Source organism: Podarcis filfolensis (assembly GCF_964270895.1).
Source record: "Podarcis filfolensis genome assembly, chromosome: 2".
NCBI lineage: Eukaryota > Metazoa > Chordata > Lepidosauria > Squamata > Lacertidae > Podarcis > Podarcis filfolensis.
Genome location: NC_139605.1, coordinates 51533026 through 51553223, shown reverse-complemented (window position 1 = coordinate 51553223; position 20198 = coordinate 51533026). Strand labels below are relative to the sequence as shown.

Here is a 20198-nt window from a genome sequence, read left to right as displayed (position 1 = left end):
ATTAAAGCAGATATCCTTTTTTTCTACATTGTTGAAACCATTTCTTCCTCTAGGTGTCATTTCAGACAGAAGGTTCTCAGCAATTTCCAGTGGCTGCCATTCCACTTTCTACTGCATTTGGAATTGCATCCAAGCATCTCCATGTGAGGGATATAGCACTTTCCTCCTCCTCTTTCTTCCACCTCTTCATGGTTGCTTTTATTATTCACTTCCCCACAGATGTTGTTGCTTCATTCTGTCCCTGTCAGTTTTCTTCCAGCTTCCTACATATTGCTTTAACTGATTCATTGTTCTCCTCCTCCTCCCTCTGCTGTTTCATCATCGTTGTTGTAAATATGCACAATTTCACTTTAGTGAAACAGTGCGGATCATCTTCACCACAGTGCTAAAATGGTGCTTGCCAGGGATATGAGTGAGGAGCTATAGTGCTGGGGACAGAGGACAGGAGATCCGGAAGGGAGTGCATGTTGGTGTAACTTGAAAAAAATGGGTGAAATTTCACTAAGTGCTTGGTCCCTGTCTCGAGCAGCCCACCCGCCACATCTAGATTCTGTTTAAAGTTACCTAGCTGCGCTGGGTGACTTGGAATCATTCAAAGGCTAAATGCCTGGTGCTTGACACATCCGCCACCCTTTTCCCTAAGGAATGTGTGTAGTGCAGAGGCAGGTATAAAGACTGCATTCAGCAGCAGTGGCAGGAGTGTGAGCACTGGCGGGAGGAGCATATCGCCCCCGTCACCATCGGGGAGGGGGGTACCACTGCAGCTGGCCCCCTAGAAATGCACCCCGCCCCACGGGGACACGTGCCACACCCCTGGGACGCACACCATGTCCCCGGGGATGCGCGCCAGCCACGCCCCTGCCTGCTCTCCACTCCTGGTGCCGGAGCATGCAGCTTTGCCGCTGAGTGTGAGATACCGTATTCACTGAGAAGATATTTTTGTTCAGTGCAGGGTATCAGCAGAGAAACTGAAGGTTACATCCTGTATGGTTCAGTATAGCATGGTGAGCTAGCGTGGTAAAGTGCTAGTGGATCTGTCTGTATACGTATATATTTGCAAGGTTTACTTCCAAGAACAGAAGAATGGTATTAGAGTAAATTAGTTCATGATGTACCAACATCTTAAAGTTTATGTAACTAGTGTGTTTGTTAGTCTTGTGCCTGGAGACAATAAAGACTCTAAACTGAACTGAGTGGGAAAGGAGTTTTCTTAACTGGGAACTCTGGAAAGGGCTGACTACTGGATAACAGGAAAACTCTGATGTTCTGCTGGAAGACACTGCTGGAGCTGTGCATACTCTGCTGATCACACTTGTTGAAGTGTGACGGGTCCAAAAAGGTTGGCAACCACTGAACTCAGAAGTAGCAAATAAGCTTTGGCTTCCCATGACAGCTGGACCTGGGATTGTGGTTGTTTCACTCTTAACAAGCCAGGATCACTAGCCAGCCTTAAAACATAGCATGTTATTCCTGGCTTGTTGGGAAAGAATAAACACTCTCTACTAATCTGGTTTTGGATGGAATGAGAAGCCAAGCTTAATTGTGCCTTTCTTCCATTTGCACCAGGGAGGGAGTAATCGAGCAGTATTCTACTTGTTCCTGATAAGTGGCAATAAGCCAACAATCCTGATTTATTGTGATGTGCAAACACAAATGTGGAGCTAGCAAAAATGGCTTCTATGGCAGAGGATCTAGGCAGAAGAATCCCAGTACCTCTCATTTTAGAAATGTCTGGAATGTCATGAATATGGAAGATAAAAAGGAGCCAGTAGTGCAGGAAACAGCAGACAGAAGGCGCCTCTGAAATTGGATTAGATGAAGCAAAGAGCCAAGGAAAGGGTGGGTTGAGAAGGAAGGGTGCTGAGATAAGTGGGGATGGGGGGAGAGCAGAGATGATCTTTCAAAATGATTTGAGGATAACTTTTATACAGATGTGCTCCCTGCTTCCTATCTTCACCCTTCTTGATGGCTAATAAAGTTTGGTTTGCAAGAGGGCCTCAGCTGATTGCATCACTATGTTTTTGGTAGGATGGGGTGCAAAGAAAGGAGTGGGGGGGGTTGAATCTAGCATAAACCAATGCAAAGTTTCCTACAAATGCTGGGGGCTTCCATTTGTATTCTGTAGAGGCTTGTTACAAATAATGAAAAGGGAGTAACTAGTTTTAATGAAGTGGAGTATTATCTCTGAGCAAAGGAGTTGTCATTTAATCAGCTCTTGCTTTTATGTATTTTGAATTGTGTCTAGTGATGCAGGAGTCATGACATAGAGAAAGGCTTTTTATAATGCTGGAGAAAGGGCACTTTGCTGTCTCTCTCTTTTTCAGTTCTTTACTTCTTGGAATGGCTGGGTTGTGGGCTAAAGAAAAGAATGGGAATAATGAGGAATAGGTTGCCTTGGTGCATATGCACAGTAAAGTGTCTGCTCTGATAGCTCTGTAATGCTTGCAATTTTAGTACCTGGCTTGAATTAGTGGACAGAGTTGTTTTCCATCCTGCCTGATCAAGAATGGGAGGGGGATCCTGAGTGCTGTATAAATCCTGAATAAAACATCTTCTGGCAAGAAGGATTAATTATTCACTTCCTATGATACTGTAGGAATATGACCTATGGAAATGCCAAGGTTGAATTATGGGAAAGGATGTATAAAAATGACATTCTTTCCACCTGCACACATCCATACTATATCAAAATACAAAATTATTGCCACCACCATTTTGTATTTACATAAACTACATGTTATGTTAACCATGCATGTTATAGCAACCATATCTGCTCATCTGGATTTTTGTAGGGAAGGTGGGGGATAGAGTTTAACCCTCTCGTTCCTGTGATGTTTTTCTACTGTTTGCCCCCAAAAGTGCTTTATGCAAGAAACATCACATTTAGCAGCAAGTAGCATAATTGGGGAGATGTTTGTCTGGAATACCATACAGGAATGAATGGGTACTCCTAAACTGGAAGTTGTGTTATGGCTAAAAATCAACCATATATGAAACTATAAAGAATGACTTTATTAGGATTCCAGTGGGCCGGAGTGTTAGAGCATCAATAAAAAAAAAAGAAAAATAATCTTGGTGTTTTTTAAAAAAAATTCTCTAGTCTAACAATTTACAAGTTTCAGCTGAGAGCTTCCAAGGCAGGCTGCACAGAGATGAGTTACTGACCTTCTGCCCATCCCCAACAAAGGAGAAAAACAGAGCAAAACAATGGTTAAGAAAACAAAATAACTCCTCCATGAACTTACAGTGTATGAGTTACCAACTATATACTTCTTGCTATAACAATGACATGTCATATATGCCTTAGCAACACCTTCCTTGGACAGGTACAACACAAAAGGTGGGCATTCAGTACTTTCAACTGTGGTACACTTGGTATGGCCCAAAGAGTTTATAATGAAAGGAAGGGAACTGGGCACTTTCTTCTGAAACTAGGCAGGGAGAAGTGGAGACAAGCCAATGACAGGGGTAACAGAGTACTTGCCGTATGTAACACTAATCAATTCTTTCCCATCTGTGGGACCAATGTGTATACGTGTCATTTTATAACTGGCTGATGGAGTTAGAGAAAATCTCACAGGCTCCATTTTCAAGCAGAATAAGAATATTTTCCCAGACTGGCTTGATGCACTATTTTTATTGACTTTGTTCCAATAGTAAGTTCAAAGTATTTTATCTCCAGAAAAGGTTGAAAGCAGGTAGGCATCCTCTTACAGGAAAGAAAAGAAAAATCAGCTCATCAAAACAAAAAACAAAAAACCCTTTTTACAGGAAAGTAAAGCCCTTGGGGAGTTAAACTGGTGCAGTTTTTGTGCCCCATGTGTCTTTGCATTCATATATGCACCACTCCAGTCTGTGTGCCCATGGAGTGAGTTGAGGGACTTTATTCTAAGTGCCAAATCCTGTTTTGTTTAAAGGTTAAATAATAAAATGAAATCTCTCTATACACTTTGGCGGTCCTTAATTCCTTTTTATTACTTCCATTCAAAGAGCTGTCACTCAGCAACCGGGGGGGGGGGGAGGCACTGCTATTTTCCTCACACCCTCTGTTCATGTTATTTCCAGAATGAGAACCCAAAGCAATAAGACCAAATCATTTAGTTAGCGAATAGGTGGGTAGGGATGCACGGTGCCTCCATGGGACTGGCTTGTAATGAGATGGTAGATTGGAAAAAAAAGAAAAAGAAATGCAGCTTTATAAATAACAATACAAGCCTTGTACTGTACTTAGCAAATACAGCATAGCTATGAATGTCTGTAGCTTCCTTCCCTTAGGCTATTTGGGATCATTTAAGTGAGTCCAAAGTGAGTTTCTAAAGTATGGCAAGTATAAAGAATTCAGATTGTGTATCCTGGTACATGCTTTGCAAGGGGCAGGGGAGGGTAATGCCTGTACATTTTTCATTTACACTGCAGTCCTAGGCATGTTTATGAGAAGTAAGCCCCATTAAATTTGGTGGGGCTTACTCCCAGGTAAGTGTGTGTAGGCGCAGCCTTAGTGCAGCATCTAAAGCAGATACCCTTAACAATTAAATGAATTTCAAATTTGAATTTAATTTTTAAATTCAGCTTATTTCAAATAATGTTAGGCCAGCTTGCAGTATAGAAGCTATTTAAAAACCTATTATAATTTTAGAATGTTCCTCAGACATCATCACGCTTCAGTCAAAGGAGACTGATTCCTGTTAGTTTGAACATAGTGGTGTGTGTTCAAATCCAGAATTGGCATGGTATTTACTGGAGTGGTTTTTTAATCACCTTGGGGAGAAGACACAGTTTCCCATAATGGGAAAAGCTGATTAGTCCTATTTCAAAGCATGGGTATCTTAAATTATTTCCTTTTCTCAAAATTATTTTATTGCACAGAAGATGTAAATAAATTGCATTTGATAGTGATTATTTGTTTAATTTTTCAGTTGATTATCTGTGGTAGAACATTTGGAAATATGTATTTATCTGCTATAGATAAGGAATATCTGTGAGTTGTATCCAGTTACACCCTTCCATGATCAGGAGCCCTCCTGTTTGCAAAAGAGTCTTTGATCTAGCATAAGCTAATGGAAGAAGAGGGGGTGTGATTCCCCCCTGCAGCCATCTTCCACACTGTTCTGAATGGTCCCCTAGCTTTCTATAGCACATTTTCAAAGGTGATGGAACAGCATCCCTCCTCTTTCATTTGTGGAGGTGGCTGCTGAATCAAAAGCACTTCAGCAATTGGATTCAACCCCATGGGTTTCTATGACAGCCATATTTTTAAAAATAACTAGGTTAATAGCTAACTAAATTGAATGACCTCACACTTCTGGGTTTGTGGGCGAACCAGGGGCAGAGGACAGACTCAGTCCCTGACCTTTCAGGAGCTGAGCTGCAGTCCAGCCCTGGGAGCCATTCCCTCTCCATTGAGATCAGTTAACATGACAGAGTCTTCACCCCTCCCCACAATTGGGTTTTGCCCTTCCTGTCCCTTATTGACTTCCTTTTCCTGGAAATGCCTTTTCTGATTGTCATTACTCTTTGAGCTAAGCCTATCTTTCAGTTGAATATTTTGCTTCACCTTCTTCATCCAAATGTTCCAGGTCACCTTCCTTTTGCTAGAAGGGTCCTTGATTGTTTGCCATTACTATTACTCCAGTTTTAAATAAGTAATAATAATCTCATTATTGGCTTATTATATTTTTAAAAAATTCATAGAATCATAGAATCATAGAGTTGGAAGAGACCACAAGGGCCATCAAGTCCAACCCCCTGCCAAGCAGGAAACACCATCAGAGCACTCCTGACATTTGGTTGTCAAGCCTCTGCTTAAAGACCTCCAAAGAAGGAGACTCCACCACACTCCTTGGCAGCAAATTCCACTGTCGAACAGCTCTTACTGTCAGGAAGTTCTTCCTAATGTTTAGGTGGAATCTTCTTTCTTGTAGTTTGGATCCATTGCTCCGTGTCCGCTTCTCTGGAGCAGCAGAAAACAACCTTTCTCCCTCCTCTATGTGACATCCTTTTATATATTTGAACATGGCTATCATATCACCCCTTAACCTCCTCTTCTCCAGGCTAAACATGCCCAGCTCCCTTAGCCGTTCCTCATAAGGCATCGTTTCCAGGCCTTTGACCATTTTGGTTGCCCTCCTCTGGACACGTTCCAGTTTGTCAGTGTCCTTCTTGAACTGTGGTGCCCAATTGAAATTGCTGAAGTAACGGGACACTGCTGATTCACTGCACTAGTCTTTGAAGTATTATTATTTCATCTGTTAATTGCCTTATACCCAAGAAGCCTCAAGGCAGTTTTCAACAATAAAAATGCAATGCGAACACCACATACAGGCTATACCAATCAGATTGTGTTTATATTGAGGAGTCTGTAAAGAGAGAATGGGAGATATATATATGCTTATCATCAATGTCTCACCTGTTATGTTTGTAAGGTTTTGATTTTATATAACCCAGGTTCAGTACGCATGGCCAATGATCATTAAGGATGATGAAAGTTTTAGTCCAACAATATCTGGAGGGCCACAAGTTTCCCATCCTAACACACAGCTGGTGGAGTCACTTCCAATTGATCTGGCTATCTGTTTGGAACCTGAAACTGCTACCCCTCTTTTGCTCACAGCAAGTGGGCAAGTTGACAGATCCAGTCCTTGTGTTTAGCAGAAGTGCATCCAAAGCTCCTTATGTAGAACAACAGAGATAAAGTTTCCTTCTAGGTATGAAAGGAGCTGTGAATGGCTTCTCCCTTATTTATTAATCAGCCCTCATTTGCAGGGATATGGATGATAGGCAGCTGTCTTATACCAAGAAAGAAATTTGTCAGTTAACCAAGTACTGTCTCCTCTAACGCATCAGCTCTCCAGGGTTTCAGGCAGAGGTCTTTCCCATCACGGTGCTGCCTGATCCCTTTTAGCTGGAGATGCCAGGGATTAAACCTGTGACCTTCTACATGCTAAATATGTGCTCTACAACTAATCTTTGATCCTTTTGCTAATGTTCATATTTTTCTTTCCCATGGGTGAGAGACAAGCAAGCTGCATGAAAATCCAGTGATTTAAAATAAAATTTAAAAAAGTATCCTACCCCTAGCATTGTTTTTCAACTTGAACTACTTCTGCTGATGCTAAATGCAGAGAGGTTCTCTCCTCACTCACCCAACACCCCCTCCATCATTCTCTATTCTTAGGCTACCTTCATTTCCCCTGAATATGAGTTACTAAGTCATTGATTTAAATAGTTCCTCATTTGAAAGCCATTTTTTTACTGAACTAGCATTTATATTAATTTGGTGCTTTAACAATTAAAATATATTGGTTTGCAACTAAATAGAGCCTTTATACAGCCTAATATTATTATTGTTTTGCTTATACTGTACCGTACTGTATACCAGTTAATGTCAAAATTGGCTTCTAAGCGGCTTACAAGTCTAAAAACAACTGACACAAACATTAAAATATATCCATAATTAATATGTACAATAAAACCAATTAAAATACCACAGCAATAAAAAGCAGAATGGCATCTCCTGAATCATAGTCCTTAGGATGTCCCCAAGTCCAGTTGGAATCCACAAGTATAAATGTCATTTATTACTTACAATGTCATTTGTAATGTTTACCCTCGTAAGTTTGATATTCTTTAAGCTCCCTAGTGGAACCAATCCCAACGAGGCTTGCATTTAGTGCCAGAATGAAAAGGCACTAAATATGGACTGCAGTTGCCATGAAACAATTGCAACCACATTTTAAGGCTCCTGATTGTTCCTTTGCAGCCATCCTTTTACTGTCTTGCATCTAATGTCATATGTGACATCAGGTGTGGGGTGGGTGGCTGTGCCTTGGGGAAAATGCCTCATGGGCCAAATTATGACCCCTGCTGAGCTTAATTAGGCCCAGAAGCCAGAGGTTCCCTACTGCTGTCCTAAATGCTAGTTGATAATGGAGAGAGGATAAATGATTGCAGAGAAATGTAGTTTAAATGTTAGATGTAAATTATTTGGTGAGACAGTCCTCACAGAAGAAATATCATCTTACAGCTATTAAGTATGGGGCATAAATTTAGAAGACCAGGGGTGAGTTATTAGCCAGCACTGGCAGTTTACATTAACTTAGCTTTTAGGAACCCTTCACCATGCCAGAAACACGGTTTTGTTATAGAAGATGTTGCTTTCTGATATAATATGCAAAGTACTTGGAAATTGCTGCGGTACAGCCTGATGGTATAGATATTTTCTATAATGTTTCATTGCATTTTATATCCCCTCAAATATATGGAAAGGGACAGTTAATATTAATACCGTCAGTATTGACAATAGATGTAGTGCCCCCTCCCAGCTTTGGAAGGCTAGCTGCACTGGCTGTTTTAATATTGGAAGAGCCTAGGTGCTTGTGAGTCTAGGACTCATTAACCTCTAAGAAGACAGGATCATCCTAACCTGGTAGTAACAGCTCATAAAAGGAAATAGATGGTTTTTTGTGTGTGTTTTAAGTAACCCCATCCAGATCCAAGATTTCTGCTTAGTGGAGCCCCATACTGCTGAGACTGAATTATGGGCAACAGTCCTACTCAGGTTCAGCACTTCTGAGGCACCATGACATGAGATGAGCCAATCCGAGAGTACTATGAGGCAGTATTTCAAGACCGCACTATTTATGAAAGGAGATGGTGTTGAATTCTTTCTGTTTGGGGCCTTAGGAATACGTCCCATGGAATATGTAGCTCCTGGCTGAATTCCTGGATGAAGAAAGCATAAACATTCCACTAATGTGTTCATTCTTTTCCTCCATCGTTTCCTCTCTTCATTCCTTACATAAGAACATACACCCCCAACTTTTTCTAACAAAAATCCAGGACACCCACCACCACCATCCTGCTGCCCCCAACCTGTTCAGGCTGCCTTGGGAGCCTCCAGGTTAACTTAGTGCAATGTGTTATATGTTGGGCTGCCTCTGACAACAGTTCGGAAACTTAAGCTAATGCAGAATTCAGCGGCCAGGCTGCTTACTGAAGCAATAATAATAATAATTTATTATTTGTACCCCGCCCATCTGGCTGGGTTTCCCCAGCCACTCTGGACTGCTTCCAACAAAGATTAAAAATACAGTAAAATGGCACACATTAAAAACTTCCCAGAACAGGGCTGCCTTCAGATGTCTACTAAATGTCAGGTAGTTTATCTCTTTGACATCTGATGGGAGGGCGTTCCACAGGGCGGGTGCCACTACCGAGAAGGCCCTCTGTCTGGTTCCCTGTAGCAAGATGGTTTGAGGATATTACACCGATCCTGGCCCAACTGCACTGGCTTCCAATTAGTTTCCACACCCAATTCAAAGTGCTGGTTTTGACTTACAAAGCCTTAAACAGTTCAGGACCACAATACCTCAGGTCCACGTCTTTCAGTATGAGCTGACTTGGACCCTGCAATCATAATCTGAGGCCCTTCTTCAGGCACCTCCCATGCGAGTGGTATACAAATTAAATTTAGTAATAGTAATAATAATAATAATAATAATAATAATAATAATAATAATAATAAATTATTTGTCAGGGTAGGAATTGATCCCCATAGTTTTCTTTCACTTATGGTGCATTTCATATGTGGTGTAATGTACACTGTCATTCTTCTGGCTCTAAGAAAGGAAGGTATAGTGCCCTACTGCTTGACATTTTAATACCCATGGTGACAAGATAACATATAAACAACCGCCCTCAAACCATACTGCAGCTGTGACTACAGATAGCAGCCTTCCATTAGAAACCTTTGCAGGGTAAATGAATTGGGCACGGAAACTCACACAAATGCATATCGGTTATGTGACAATCTCAGATACATTGTGGTTTTTAAATACTGTTCCTGGATTTTTGTAAAGCCCTATTCTGATTTCTTAATAAGAAGATCAGTACGGTCAGCAAGCTTCCCTGTAAGACACCTGGGCCATCACTACCAATCTTCCTTCACCAATGCACAGCCACAAAGTGTTGTGTCCTGCAGGATGATGGCAAGGCCAAATAGTGCTGCATGGAATGATTGTGTGAGCCCTCGCACGTATTCCAGAACCCTGGGGAATATAGTGGAGTTTCATGACTGACACTCAGAAATTCAATGTCAGACTGGTAATGTGTAAAAGGTAGAAAGTTTGAAAACCTGTGGAAACTCAAATTCTCAATCTCATTTCTCAATTCTCATTGAGGTTGCATTGAACATACCGGTATATAATGGACAAAATGATATTCCTCCGCTCTTGTATCCATTTAGCCCACTTGCCACCACCACAAAACTGCAGTTTCTGAAATTGCTTCCTTGTTTCCAGGCTAGTTGCCATCCAGACTGCTGAACCATTGGTGTGTTTTTCTTCATTTACACATATCCTCACTTAATCTTGTCTCTCACTGCAGTTCACTGGTTTTTCAACCTGTCCACCATCGAGACTGACCCTTTGAGGTCAGACAGAAAAAGAGATCTCAGTAAATTCTTGAATGGAATGAGTCTTAAAAGCCACAGTCTACTCCATCTCACAGAGGCTGATGGTGGGATACTCACCAAGCCAGATTTTATAGTGAATTAAACCAGTGTGAGCACCCCAAGAGTGATGACTTATGAAACATTTATATGGTGGCATTTGATTTTTTTTTTCCTTCTGTGCAGCTGAGCCCGACAAAATCATTTCCCTCAGTGCCCCTGCTTGCCTTCTGTTTCCCAACAAAACACCACGGGGGCATTGTGCTGAATGAAAAAATTCTCCCTCGATATATATTGTTTTAATAATTTTGACAGGATTCAACTTGTATTTTAATGAATTCAGGTTGAGCTGTAAATTAAATTTTAATTAGAGCAAGTCCCTTTTACTAGCAATTAAGAAGGCCTTCTCGGAGGAAGACAGAGCAGCAGCTGAGCAGGAGTTGTGGGGGAGGCATGTCGGGGAGTGAGATGGAAGAGATGAGAACCTCTCCACCATCAGCAGCCCCCAAGTGAACTAGCATTTGGCAACCTGGACACATTTGAGCTCAGTCATGGGGATTGGAAACTAAAATAAAAGGGTTCCTTGAGACTTGATATCGAGGTCTAAATGGCTATGGAATCTTGTGTTTGCTTTCTTGTCAGCCTCTTTCTCCCAGTCCAGCATGGAAGCCAGGCAAGCTGTTGGAGGCAAGACAGAGTGCTCTGCCCCTTCTCTGGCTGCCCACTGCAATCATATGCTGGTTGGGGGGAAAGAGAAGCCCCCCCCCCACTGCCCAGCACAGAAGCCAAGCAGAGAGAGAGAGAGAGAGAGAGAGAGAGAGAGAGAGAGAGAGAGAAGGGCTGGCCACACCCACTTTGGGCTTTGGCTCCACCCACTGCTAATATGCACTCCTGGACACAACTACCCTCAACATAAATATAAACCCTTGTATTAAGGGGATGGCACTTCTTGTGGAAAACAGATGAAACTCCAGGTTAGGACTGCAACCTATCTCACTAGCGTGATTTCAGTTCAGTATGAATTTTTTATCCTGTCTCATTTCCCTCATTTAGGCACCTGAGAGCAATAGTTTAGCACCCTGTTGACATTTTGCTCTATGTCCCAGATCATATTAATTATTCTTTCACTCAGTTGTAATGCTATGTAATGGTATATAAATTCTTTGAATATTTTATTTCATAAATGCATACTTTATTCAGAAAATAGCAGTGTGTGTCTGCTGAAACCTAACACCACAGCTAATTTACCGTACTTTTCAGTCTATAAGACACCCACATGTATAAGACCCCCCCTCCTATTTTGGAGGACTCAGTTTTAACAAAATGAGGGGAGATGGCCCAAAGTTGTTGAGCTTCTCCCCCCACACTGCTGCGGGCAGGAAAACTCCCTAGATCATTTCCCGCATACAGTGGCATCGGGGGAAGTTGTGCTCCCACCAGCCAGCCGGTTGGCAGGAACGCAACTTCCCCCAATGCCGCTGCACACGGAAATGATCTAGGGAGTGTTTCCCGTGTGCAGCAGGATCAAGGGAAGCCAGCCAGTTGGCTGGAGCACAGCTTCCCCCGATGCATGCAGGAAACGATCTAGGGAGTGTTTCCCGCACGCAGCAGCATTGGGGAAAGTTGCACTCCCGCCAGCCAGCACACAGCTTCTCTCCCCCCCCCCCCCACGCAGCTGCAGGCAGGAAACACTCCCTAGATCGTTTCTCACTCCCTGCAGCATTGGGGAAAGTTGCACTCCCGCCAGCTGGCTGGCTGGCACGCCGCTTCTCCTCCCCATGCCACTACCCGTGTATTGGACGACATCAGTTTTTGGACACGATTTTAAAGTCAAAAAACGTCATCTAATACACAAAAAATACGGTATGTTTTAAAGATTGGGATTTGCCTGGGGGTAGGGCAAGATTTTTAAACAAAGGTTTAGGGGATGGATGCAAATCCCCACTTTGACAGAGGCTTGGACTGAGGAGCATAGATAAAATGTACATGTAACAAAAGAGATATTTCCATGTGAAAAGATAATGAAGGATGCATTCCACTGGTTTTTAAAATTCACAGTAGGAAGCAGATTAAGGCTGTAATCCTAGCCCCTTTTTCCTGGGAGTTGTTGTTGTTGTTTAGTCGTGTCCGACTCTTCGTGACCCCATGGACCAGAGCATGCCAGGCACTCTGGTCCATGGGGTCACGAAGAGTCGGACACGACTAAACCCTTCTCCTTGTGCCCTCCATCTTTCCCAACATCAGGGTCTTTTCCAGGGAGTCTTCTCTTCTCATGAGGTGGCCAAAGTATTGGAGCCTCAGCTTCACTTCCTGGGAGTAAGCCTCTTTTAACTCAGTGGGACTTACTTTAGAGTAGACATGGTTAGGATTGCAGCATATAGGCTGCTTTTCGCAGTGAAAAACACACATAGGCAACAGCCACTTTAGAAAAAGAAAAGCAAGGAGGCCCCTATTCCTATATCCATATATCTTCTGTATGGCTTCATTCTTCCCTTAAGCTTCAAAGTCTGTTCCTCTGGCATGAGGGCACCCTGCTTACTATCTCACTTTGGTTATTCCCAGCAGTTTAGTCCAATAACCAGAATGGCACTGTTGGGTAGCTGAGCACTATAAATGCTCAAACAGTTATTTCTAAAGCAGATTGAACAAATAAACTCTTCCGCCTGCCCCAACTTCAAAGACTCTACATAACTTCTGGGAAGAGGGAATGCAATCACAAGGATTATTGTGCCCAAAGAGCTTACAGCCTTGGCAGCGGCAAAAAAGGACTTGGGACTTCGTAGACAACAGGTGGCATAAATAAGCAGAGGAGAGCTAGTTTGCCACTGGGACTTTCTTGCCCTTTATGAAATAAAATGATCTTGTGCCAAGCATTTTAGGGCACCAGCTGTGGGGCAGCAAGCCAGACTGTGTGTGCTTGTGTTTCTTGTTAGTTGCCCTTTAAACCAGATGGAGAAAGAGATCTGGGCAAAAGGCACCAGAGTAACAGGGATCGTTAATTAGTTGGGGGCATGGGGAATAGGAGCTTGTGTGCAACAGTCCCTCTCCTCCACAAGTCAGGGGTGAAATAGCAAAGAGGATTTCTTTCTAACTGTTGGTCCTGAGGAACAACTTATGTTGAGTCTAGAATGTTTTCATCTTTCCTTTTGGAAACCTTTTGAACTCATCTTGTAGCTGTTTGCTTTCATCCTCCTATCCAAGAGCAGATGTGAGACACAACTGGCTTGTGCCTTTCCTATCTGCTGTGTGTGCTGGGTAGTGCAGACAGTCTCCTAGAGTGTGTGCATTGGCAGAAACACAGGAGAAAGCTACAAGGCAGTAACGCAGTTGAGAAGGTCATAACTGGTATGTGCTACTGTATCCACGCAGTGGAATTGTGATTTGATATACTGATGATCTCAGCTTTAAAAAAACAAAAACAAATTTCCATGCATCAAGCTTATACACTATTGACTTAATAAACAAAATAATGTATGTGTACAGTGTTGAGGTTTCTGTGCGTTTCACAGTTCCCCATGGCATTTAGACTCAAAACACCCCAATTTCTAGCAAAAAGCATGTATTGAAGTTAGAATAAAAGAATGTTCTCATAATTGAACATGGGATTGGGATAGAATTCAGATATTTTTGCCCAGTTTTAATGCTGATTTGCTTAATTTCTTTGTATTATACAAATAATTGCTATTGTACAAGTCCAGCCATCCCTATTTACTCCAGTTGCATTGCCCAGTCTTAAAGCCTGATGCTAGCTAGTCTATATCCATTAAACATACTTAAACTATTTTCTGTGTGTTGCTGGAGGAACACAAAGAGCAGCATCCCTGTTGACAGGTTATACCAGCTCATTGACCAAGTGTCTTGCCTAATAAACTCTGCCTCCTCTTTCCAGCCACTCCATTTATTGATTACCTGCAAAATCGACAGAGGTTGTCTCTAATTTGTTTCTAAATCAGCCACTTCTCTTACTGCACTATTGATCTACTGCATTATAGAATTGTCACTAAATTATGGCAAGTTTCCTCTATTTTCTATCTAGATGTGCTCTGTCAATGTATTTTAGTAATTGCATTTTAGTCTCTTTCTTTCTCGCAATGAGCACTGACTTACATGCCAGTGAATTAACTTCTCAGCCACCTCTGCCACTTGGTTAAGTACCAACCAACCAACTGGCTGCTCTCCTTGATTGGTCATAAATTTCAGCCAAGCACAGGGCTCCCATTATTGCCCCATTCTTTCTCTTTCTCCCAATTTTCCTCTCTCACTTTGAAATTCATTTTTTCAAAAAACTTCTTTTTCTTTAGCTGCCTGTGCTTCCTTCCAATCCAAAAATCTATATGCCTGTGATATCTACATTCTCTTGCCTTTTTTATTTATTATTAATAATGAAAACAAAAGCCGGACCAAATGTAAGCATCACAAACATTCACCATTCCCTAGCACACAATGGTGGAATCTACACACACATAAAAACCATTCTGAAAATGCATTTTTTAAAGCGTTTTTAAAAATACATTGAATTTTCCATAAGGCCCACCATCACCATCTAGTGTCACATAGCATATTGGACTTAAAACACACTTAAAACGTTTTATTTGCAGCTGTATAGCTGAGTCCAATGTTACACACTTTTCATTCTCTAGAATAGCAATAGCATAAATTCCAGTCCCAATCTAGTATCTGTAGTCATCAATACAGATTTATATGTATTTTCCTCAGCTGATTCTGTAGTCCTATCAATTTCCATCAAAGTTCCGTTAAGAGTGGAGGTAAAAATCTGCCAATCTCTTTCCCAGAGCCTCAAAAGGACTGGGGATAGATCAAAGCTCGCCCAATGCCAGTGTCTTTTGTTGTGTTGTCTTTTTTGTTAAGCCCCATTCCCTTACTCATTCCTGCTGCTCTCTTAGGCCAGTGCTGTTTTTTATCAGCTAGCTCCACATTCATTTCTCACCCAAAGTTCACCTGCTAGAACTATCCTTATTCTGGTTGCTGTTTTCAGAATGTATCATCATAAGAAACAAACAAAAAAAAACACCCCTTAATATTGGTGTCCACAACCTGTTCAACATCTTGAGCCCCACATCATTTGAATTTGAATAAAAATGGGATGCCACCTTTTCAATAATACCTCTGCAGCTGCTGTCTCAATAGCCTCTCCCTTTCATCTTCTTTTTATTAAATCCCACACAAAGAAATCAGAGGACAGCACTGGGACTCTTACCTTCTGTGCAATCTTTTTGTTTATGCAACACACAGTTTTTACTTTTTTATACTTCTATCTTATTGCCGTCAACGTTTTTGCTTTCACATTGACACCTCACTTACATTTTCTCTCCAGAACCTCCATAATTCATCCTACATGTTCTGATTAGGAACACAGAAAGCTGCTCTTATAATGAGCCATACCACTGGTCCATATAGCTTAGTATCACTGACTGGCAGTGGCTTTCTCTAGGTTCTGAGATACAGGTAGGGTTCTTTCTAACCCTATGTGGAGATGCAGAAGGTTGAACTTGAGATTTAACTGCAGGCCAAACATGCATCCTATCATATGGTCATACTCTGAGGATTCCAACATACCTCTTTAAGCTTTCTGATTTTCCACCTTTCCCCTATTCAGTCTTTTAATTGCCGTTTACAGGAATGATCACTTCCTTAATTGAGTATCCTTTTTTTTATCTCTAAGGTGCAGATATATCTTGGTCACTGTGACTTGGATGATATGTTTGGATCACTGTAAATCCAATAACTTGTGCAAGATCTATTGCTTTCTGATTTATTATTAACATACTAATTGACGTTGTGAATCCATCAGTGGTAAACAGCCAAGCTGGATTAAGCAGTCATAGTTTCAGCAGGAAGAGTAGTGGAACATTTGAAAGCTTTACTGCATAGCTAAACCAGTGAATCAATCACAAAAGCCAAGCTCCTTTTCCTTTCTAGCTCCTAAACGTAAGCATGCTCTTTATACTTATCAAGCCTTATTATTATTATTAAGCCATATTCTGAGGCAATAAGCTTCCTGATAATGATCTCAGATCACTCTAACATATAAGGAGCTCATCTGAAGCATTGAGCCTACGAGAGAACTTCCTAGATGAAGGAAAATGACTAGGTCATTATTCCACATTCTGTAATTCAAAATTTGGCTAGTTACAATGATAATGTCTCTGATTTTTTAAAAAATGCCTATTATATGAAATATTAAACCTTGATGTACTTGCAACCCCCCCCAAAAAAAAACCCATGACAACTTAACAAGAGATGTTGCAAAATGAAGCATACGAACAAGAGAAACAGCAAATACAGTTGGAAACAAGGCTTACCAATACTTCAGTTAATGCATTGGCTATCATTGCAAAGTGCAACCTGCCTTCAAAGATGTTAGTGGATAACATGTAAATGACCTGCTCCTTTTTTCACAAAATATTATGGTCTGAAAGGAGAATATGCCTAGGAGCTGGGACAATACCATTTTGATTCTCTTCCACATCTCTTCCTGGTGTGCTCAGATGTTTGAAGGATCTTATTTGGGTTACATAAGTTCCTTCCTGCTTTAAATTAAGCACAATCCACTATTTTCTTCAAAGTACAGCTTTGTAACTAAGGTAGGGCGTTCTATATAGACACCTACTTTCTTCATTTTGATGTTTGTAGGATTGCCAGGTGGTAATCCAGAGAGCATGCCTGTGTTTCTAAAAGAAGTGGGAGAAGCATAGATTGCTCAACCAGGCCACCTCCTCACTTTCCTTCCTTTGACTTTTGAACATTTTTATAGCATAAGCAGTATATTTAATGGGATTGGTAGAGCAGTGAGGTGGGAGGTATATTGGCTGCAATCTGTTGTTCCCCATAGTCAAATCTGACTGAACGTAACCATCCAGGGGTCCTTTGCCTTCACCCTTTTACCTATTGTTCCTTTGGACATTTTAAGAATAGTTTACTGATCCCCTCTTGTATACATCAAAAACGTAGGCTGCATTCATATGGATCCTTACCTGGAAGTAAGATTCACTGAACACTGTAAACATGAATAGGATTGCACTGTAAATCATGTATAAATGTGCTGGTTAGTTGAAATGCTTGGGGGTGGAGATGGGGAGAAAAAATAACAATAGGTTTGAATTTTGAAAACAATATTTGGATATCAGCTGAAATACTGAGCTTTTGTTTGTAGATATTAGTGAAACCAGGCTCTTTTTCTAAAGTCTCTCATATCCACTGTGGTACAAAATAAATGAGGGGTTTTTTGTGCTGGGTGTGTGGATTCTTCATGCCTGAGTGCTAGTTGAATGTACCCAGTGTAGATTGTAAGTCTTTGAAAATCATGCCTCTGGAATTTATTGCCAAAAATATCTGTTTCAGTTTTCTGATATGCTGCTAGCTGTTGAGTTTGAGACCCAAGGGACAGAGCAGCAGGGACATTTCTTGTTTGGTTTGTCATTTAAAAAATCAACAGTTATGAGATGTGTCGGCTCTGCCTAAAAAAAATATAACTCAGACTTTCTATTTAATACACTTTTGGTCTGTGTTTGATATTGTTTCACCTGTTTTGGAATGGATCCTTTCTTTCCCTTCCCTATAACCTCTTGGAGGCATCTATCTCTTTGTCAGTAGTCTGCATTTCTTTTCTTTTCTTTTTTTCACAGCTCTGCCTTCAACAAAGTCACAGTATATGATGGCCCTTAAAGGGATGTGATGCTCCCTTTATTTTAATAATAGGTCAGAATTAGCAATAATAGTAATAATAAATCAAGTCCCAGTGGAAATCTGCTATAAGATTAGAGTTATTAATTTTTTTATTGTTAACATGTACTAGCTACTTTGTAACTGCATTCTCATAAAGAAAACACCTAACATGATTATAACTAGCTGCCCTATATACTGTCAGACCTTAGGTCCATACAATTTACTGATTAGCAGCTGCTCCCCCAAGGGCTCTGATAGTAAGCTTTTCTAGCTCTGATGTGTTACCTTTTAACTAGAGATACTCAACCTCAGAGACTGTACATAGGACTAACTGCATAAGCACATGCCTAACCACTGAGCCACAGGCAGGTTTCATGTGATCTATTAGATGTTGTGTGCCAAGGCCCCATGACCCACAGTTCCCTAGTGGATAATAAACACATCAACATAAATATATAGGTTTATGGGTTCAAATAGGCCAGAACTTTATTGGTTACAGATGTGAGTGGTTTGGTTTAGGCACTGAGTGAAGCCAGGCTATATCTCGACTCCTGCCCATCTGCAGGAAGTCCATCTAAGTATAAATCAACAATAGGGGGAGCCCTATGACTTACATCAAATAGGGGGACCCCGAGGGGTCCTGTTGGGGTCGTGGCATGGCCCTAGCCCACACCCGGGCATCAGACAGAATCCACACCCCCGGATCCCTTTAACAAGATACCCTTAAGGAGGAGGGGCAGGCGGAGTCTACAACCACCCCTCAGGCTTACCCACTGCCTAACCTCACAAAGTTGTGACGATTGCTACAAGGTAGGTGAAAACCAAGTGGTTGGTGCCAATTTGCCAAGTGGAAAAAATTCCTACACGACCCCAACAAATGGCAGCCGACATTTGTCCATAGCAAGGTCATGTTATAGCAAAGCATAAAAAGAGAGGGCAGGTGGGTTGGGAGATCCGGCGAAGGGCCCAAGAGGAAGGATCCCTGGCCGTGCCGTGGTTTAAGTTTCCTGCAGCCATGGCCCCTGCCAGTGCTGATTGGTCAGCAGGGCTACCCATGGGCAGGGCCCTGCTCAGCACCGGCGACACAGCCCGGAAGGCGATGGGGAGGGCATCAATCCCCACCCCCACTGCCAGATCACTGCAGGGGCCCGGATCCTGGCTGCAACACCACCCACCCAAAAAAGCTGAGCGGGTTTTTTATGTGGTAGTTGACTCTGGATGACCCAAGATGAAGTGATATGTTGAAAATGAAGAGTTGAACTATATTCTTTTGCAGGGGCAATGAGGTCCAGGAACCTCCAGATACCATTTTTCTGCTCCAAAGTCAGGATGGTGCCTTTGATTTGCGGAAGATATGTAACAGTCAACAACTTCAGATACATGATTGCTACCAAGTGTGTAGGTCAATCTGTAAGGAAAGAAATCTTTTCAAGTGTAGCTATAGAATCTGTGTTATTTAAAATACAGAAGTATTGATTTCAAATGACTTTTTATCACAGAGGGAGGGAGGTTTTAAAAAACAGCTAATCTTGGCTTTCATTCAGACCAGCCCTTTGATTACAGTTCAGTTCATTTCTATCTGACACTGTCCCGGTACTAATTTTCACTGGCTTATTTCTTTCTCCTGGAATTGTAGTCTGTCTCTCCACCATTAAAGCTGAATGTGTGCAGCTGCATCAGGGTTCCACACCCCAATACTTTTTATGTGGCATGTTGGAAAAACAATAACAATGGGAATTCCCCTAATAAAGATTTGGGGATTGCCTCTGGGTACAGTTTTTCCTGGAGAGGAGAAGTGGCAGGCTCTGAAAATGGAGGTAGACAGAAGAGCTACAGGTGAAACTCAAAAAATTAGAATATTGTGAAAAAGTTCATTTATTTCAGTAATTCAACTTAAAAGGTGAAACTAATATATGAGATAGACTCATGACATGCAAAGCGAAATATGTCAAGCCTTTATTTGTTATAATTGTGATGATTAGCTTTTGGCTAATGCAGGATACATGACCCTAATCCTGCCAACAACAGTAATCCTTGCATTTCAACCATATCCTTCAATTCTTTA

General features: G+C 41.6%; 1 protein-coding gene across 5 annotated transcripts in view; it reads left to right on the top strand.

The window, feature by feature from the left end:
• Positions 1-20198, top strand: part of TEX264 (testis expressed 264, ER-phagy receptor) — a 159223-nt gene that overhangs the window by 86741 nt on the left and 52284 nt on the right. The window lies entirely within an intron of this gene.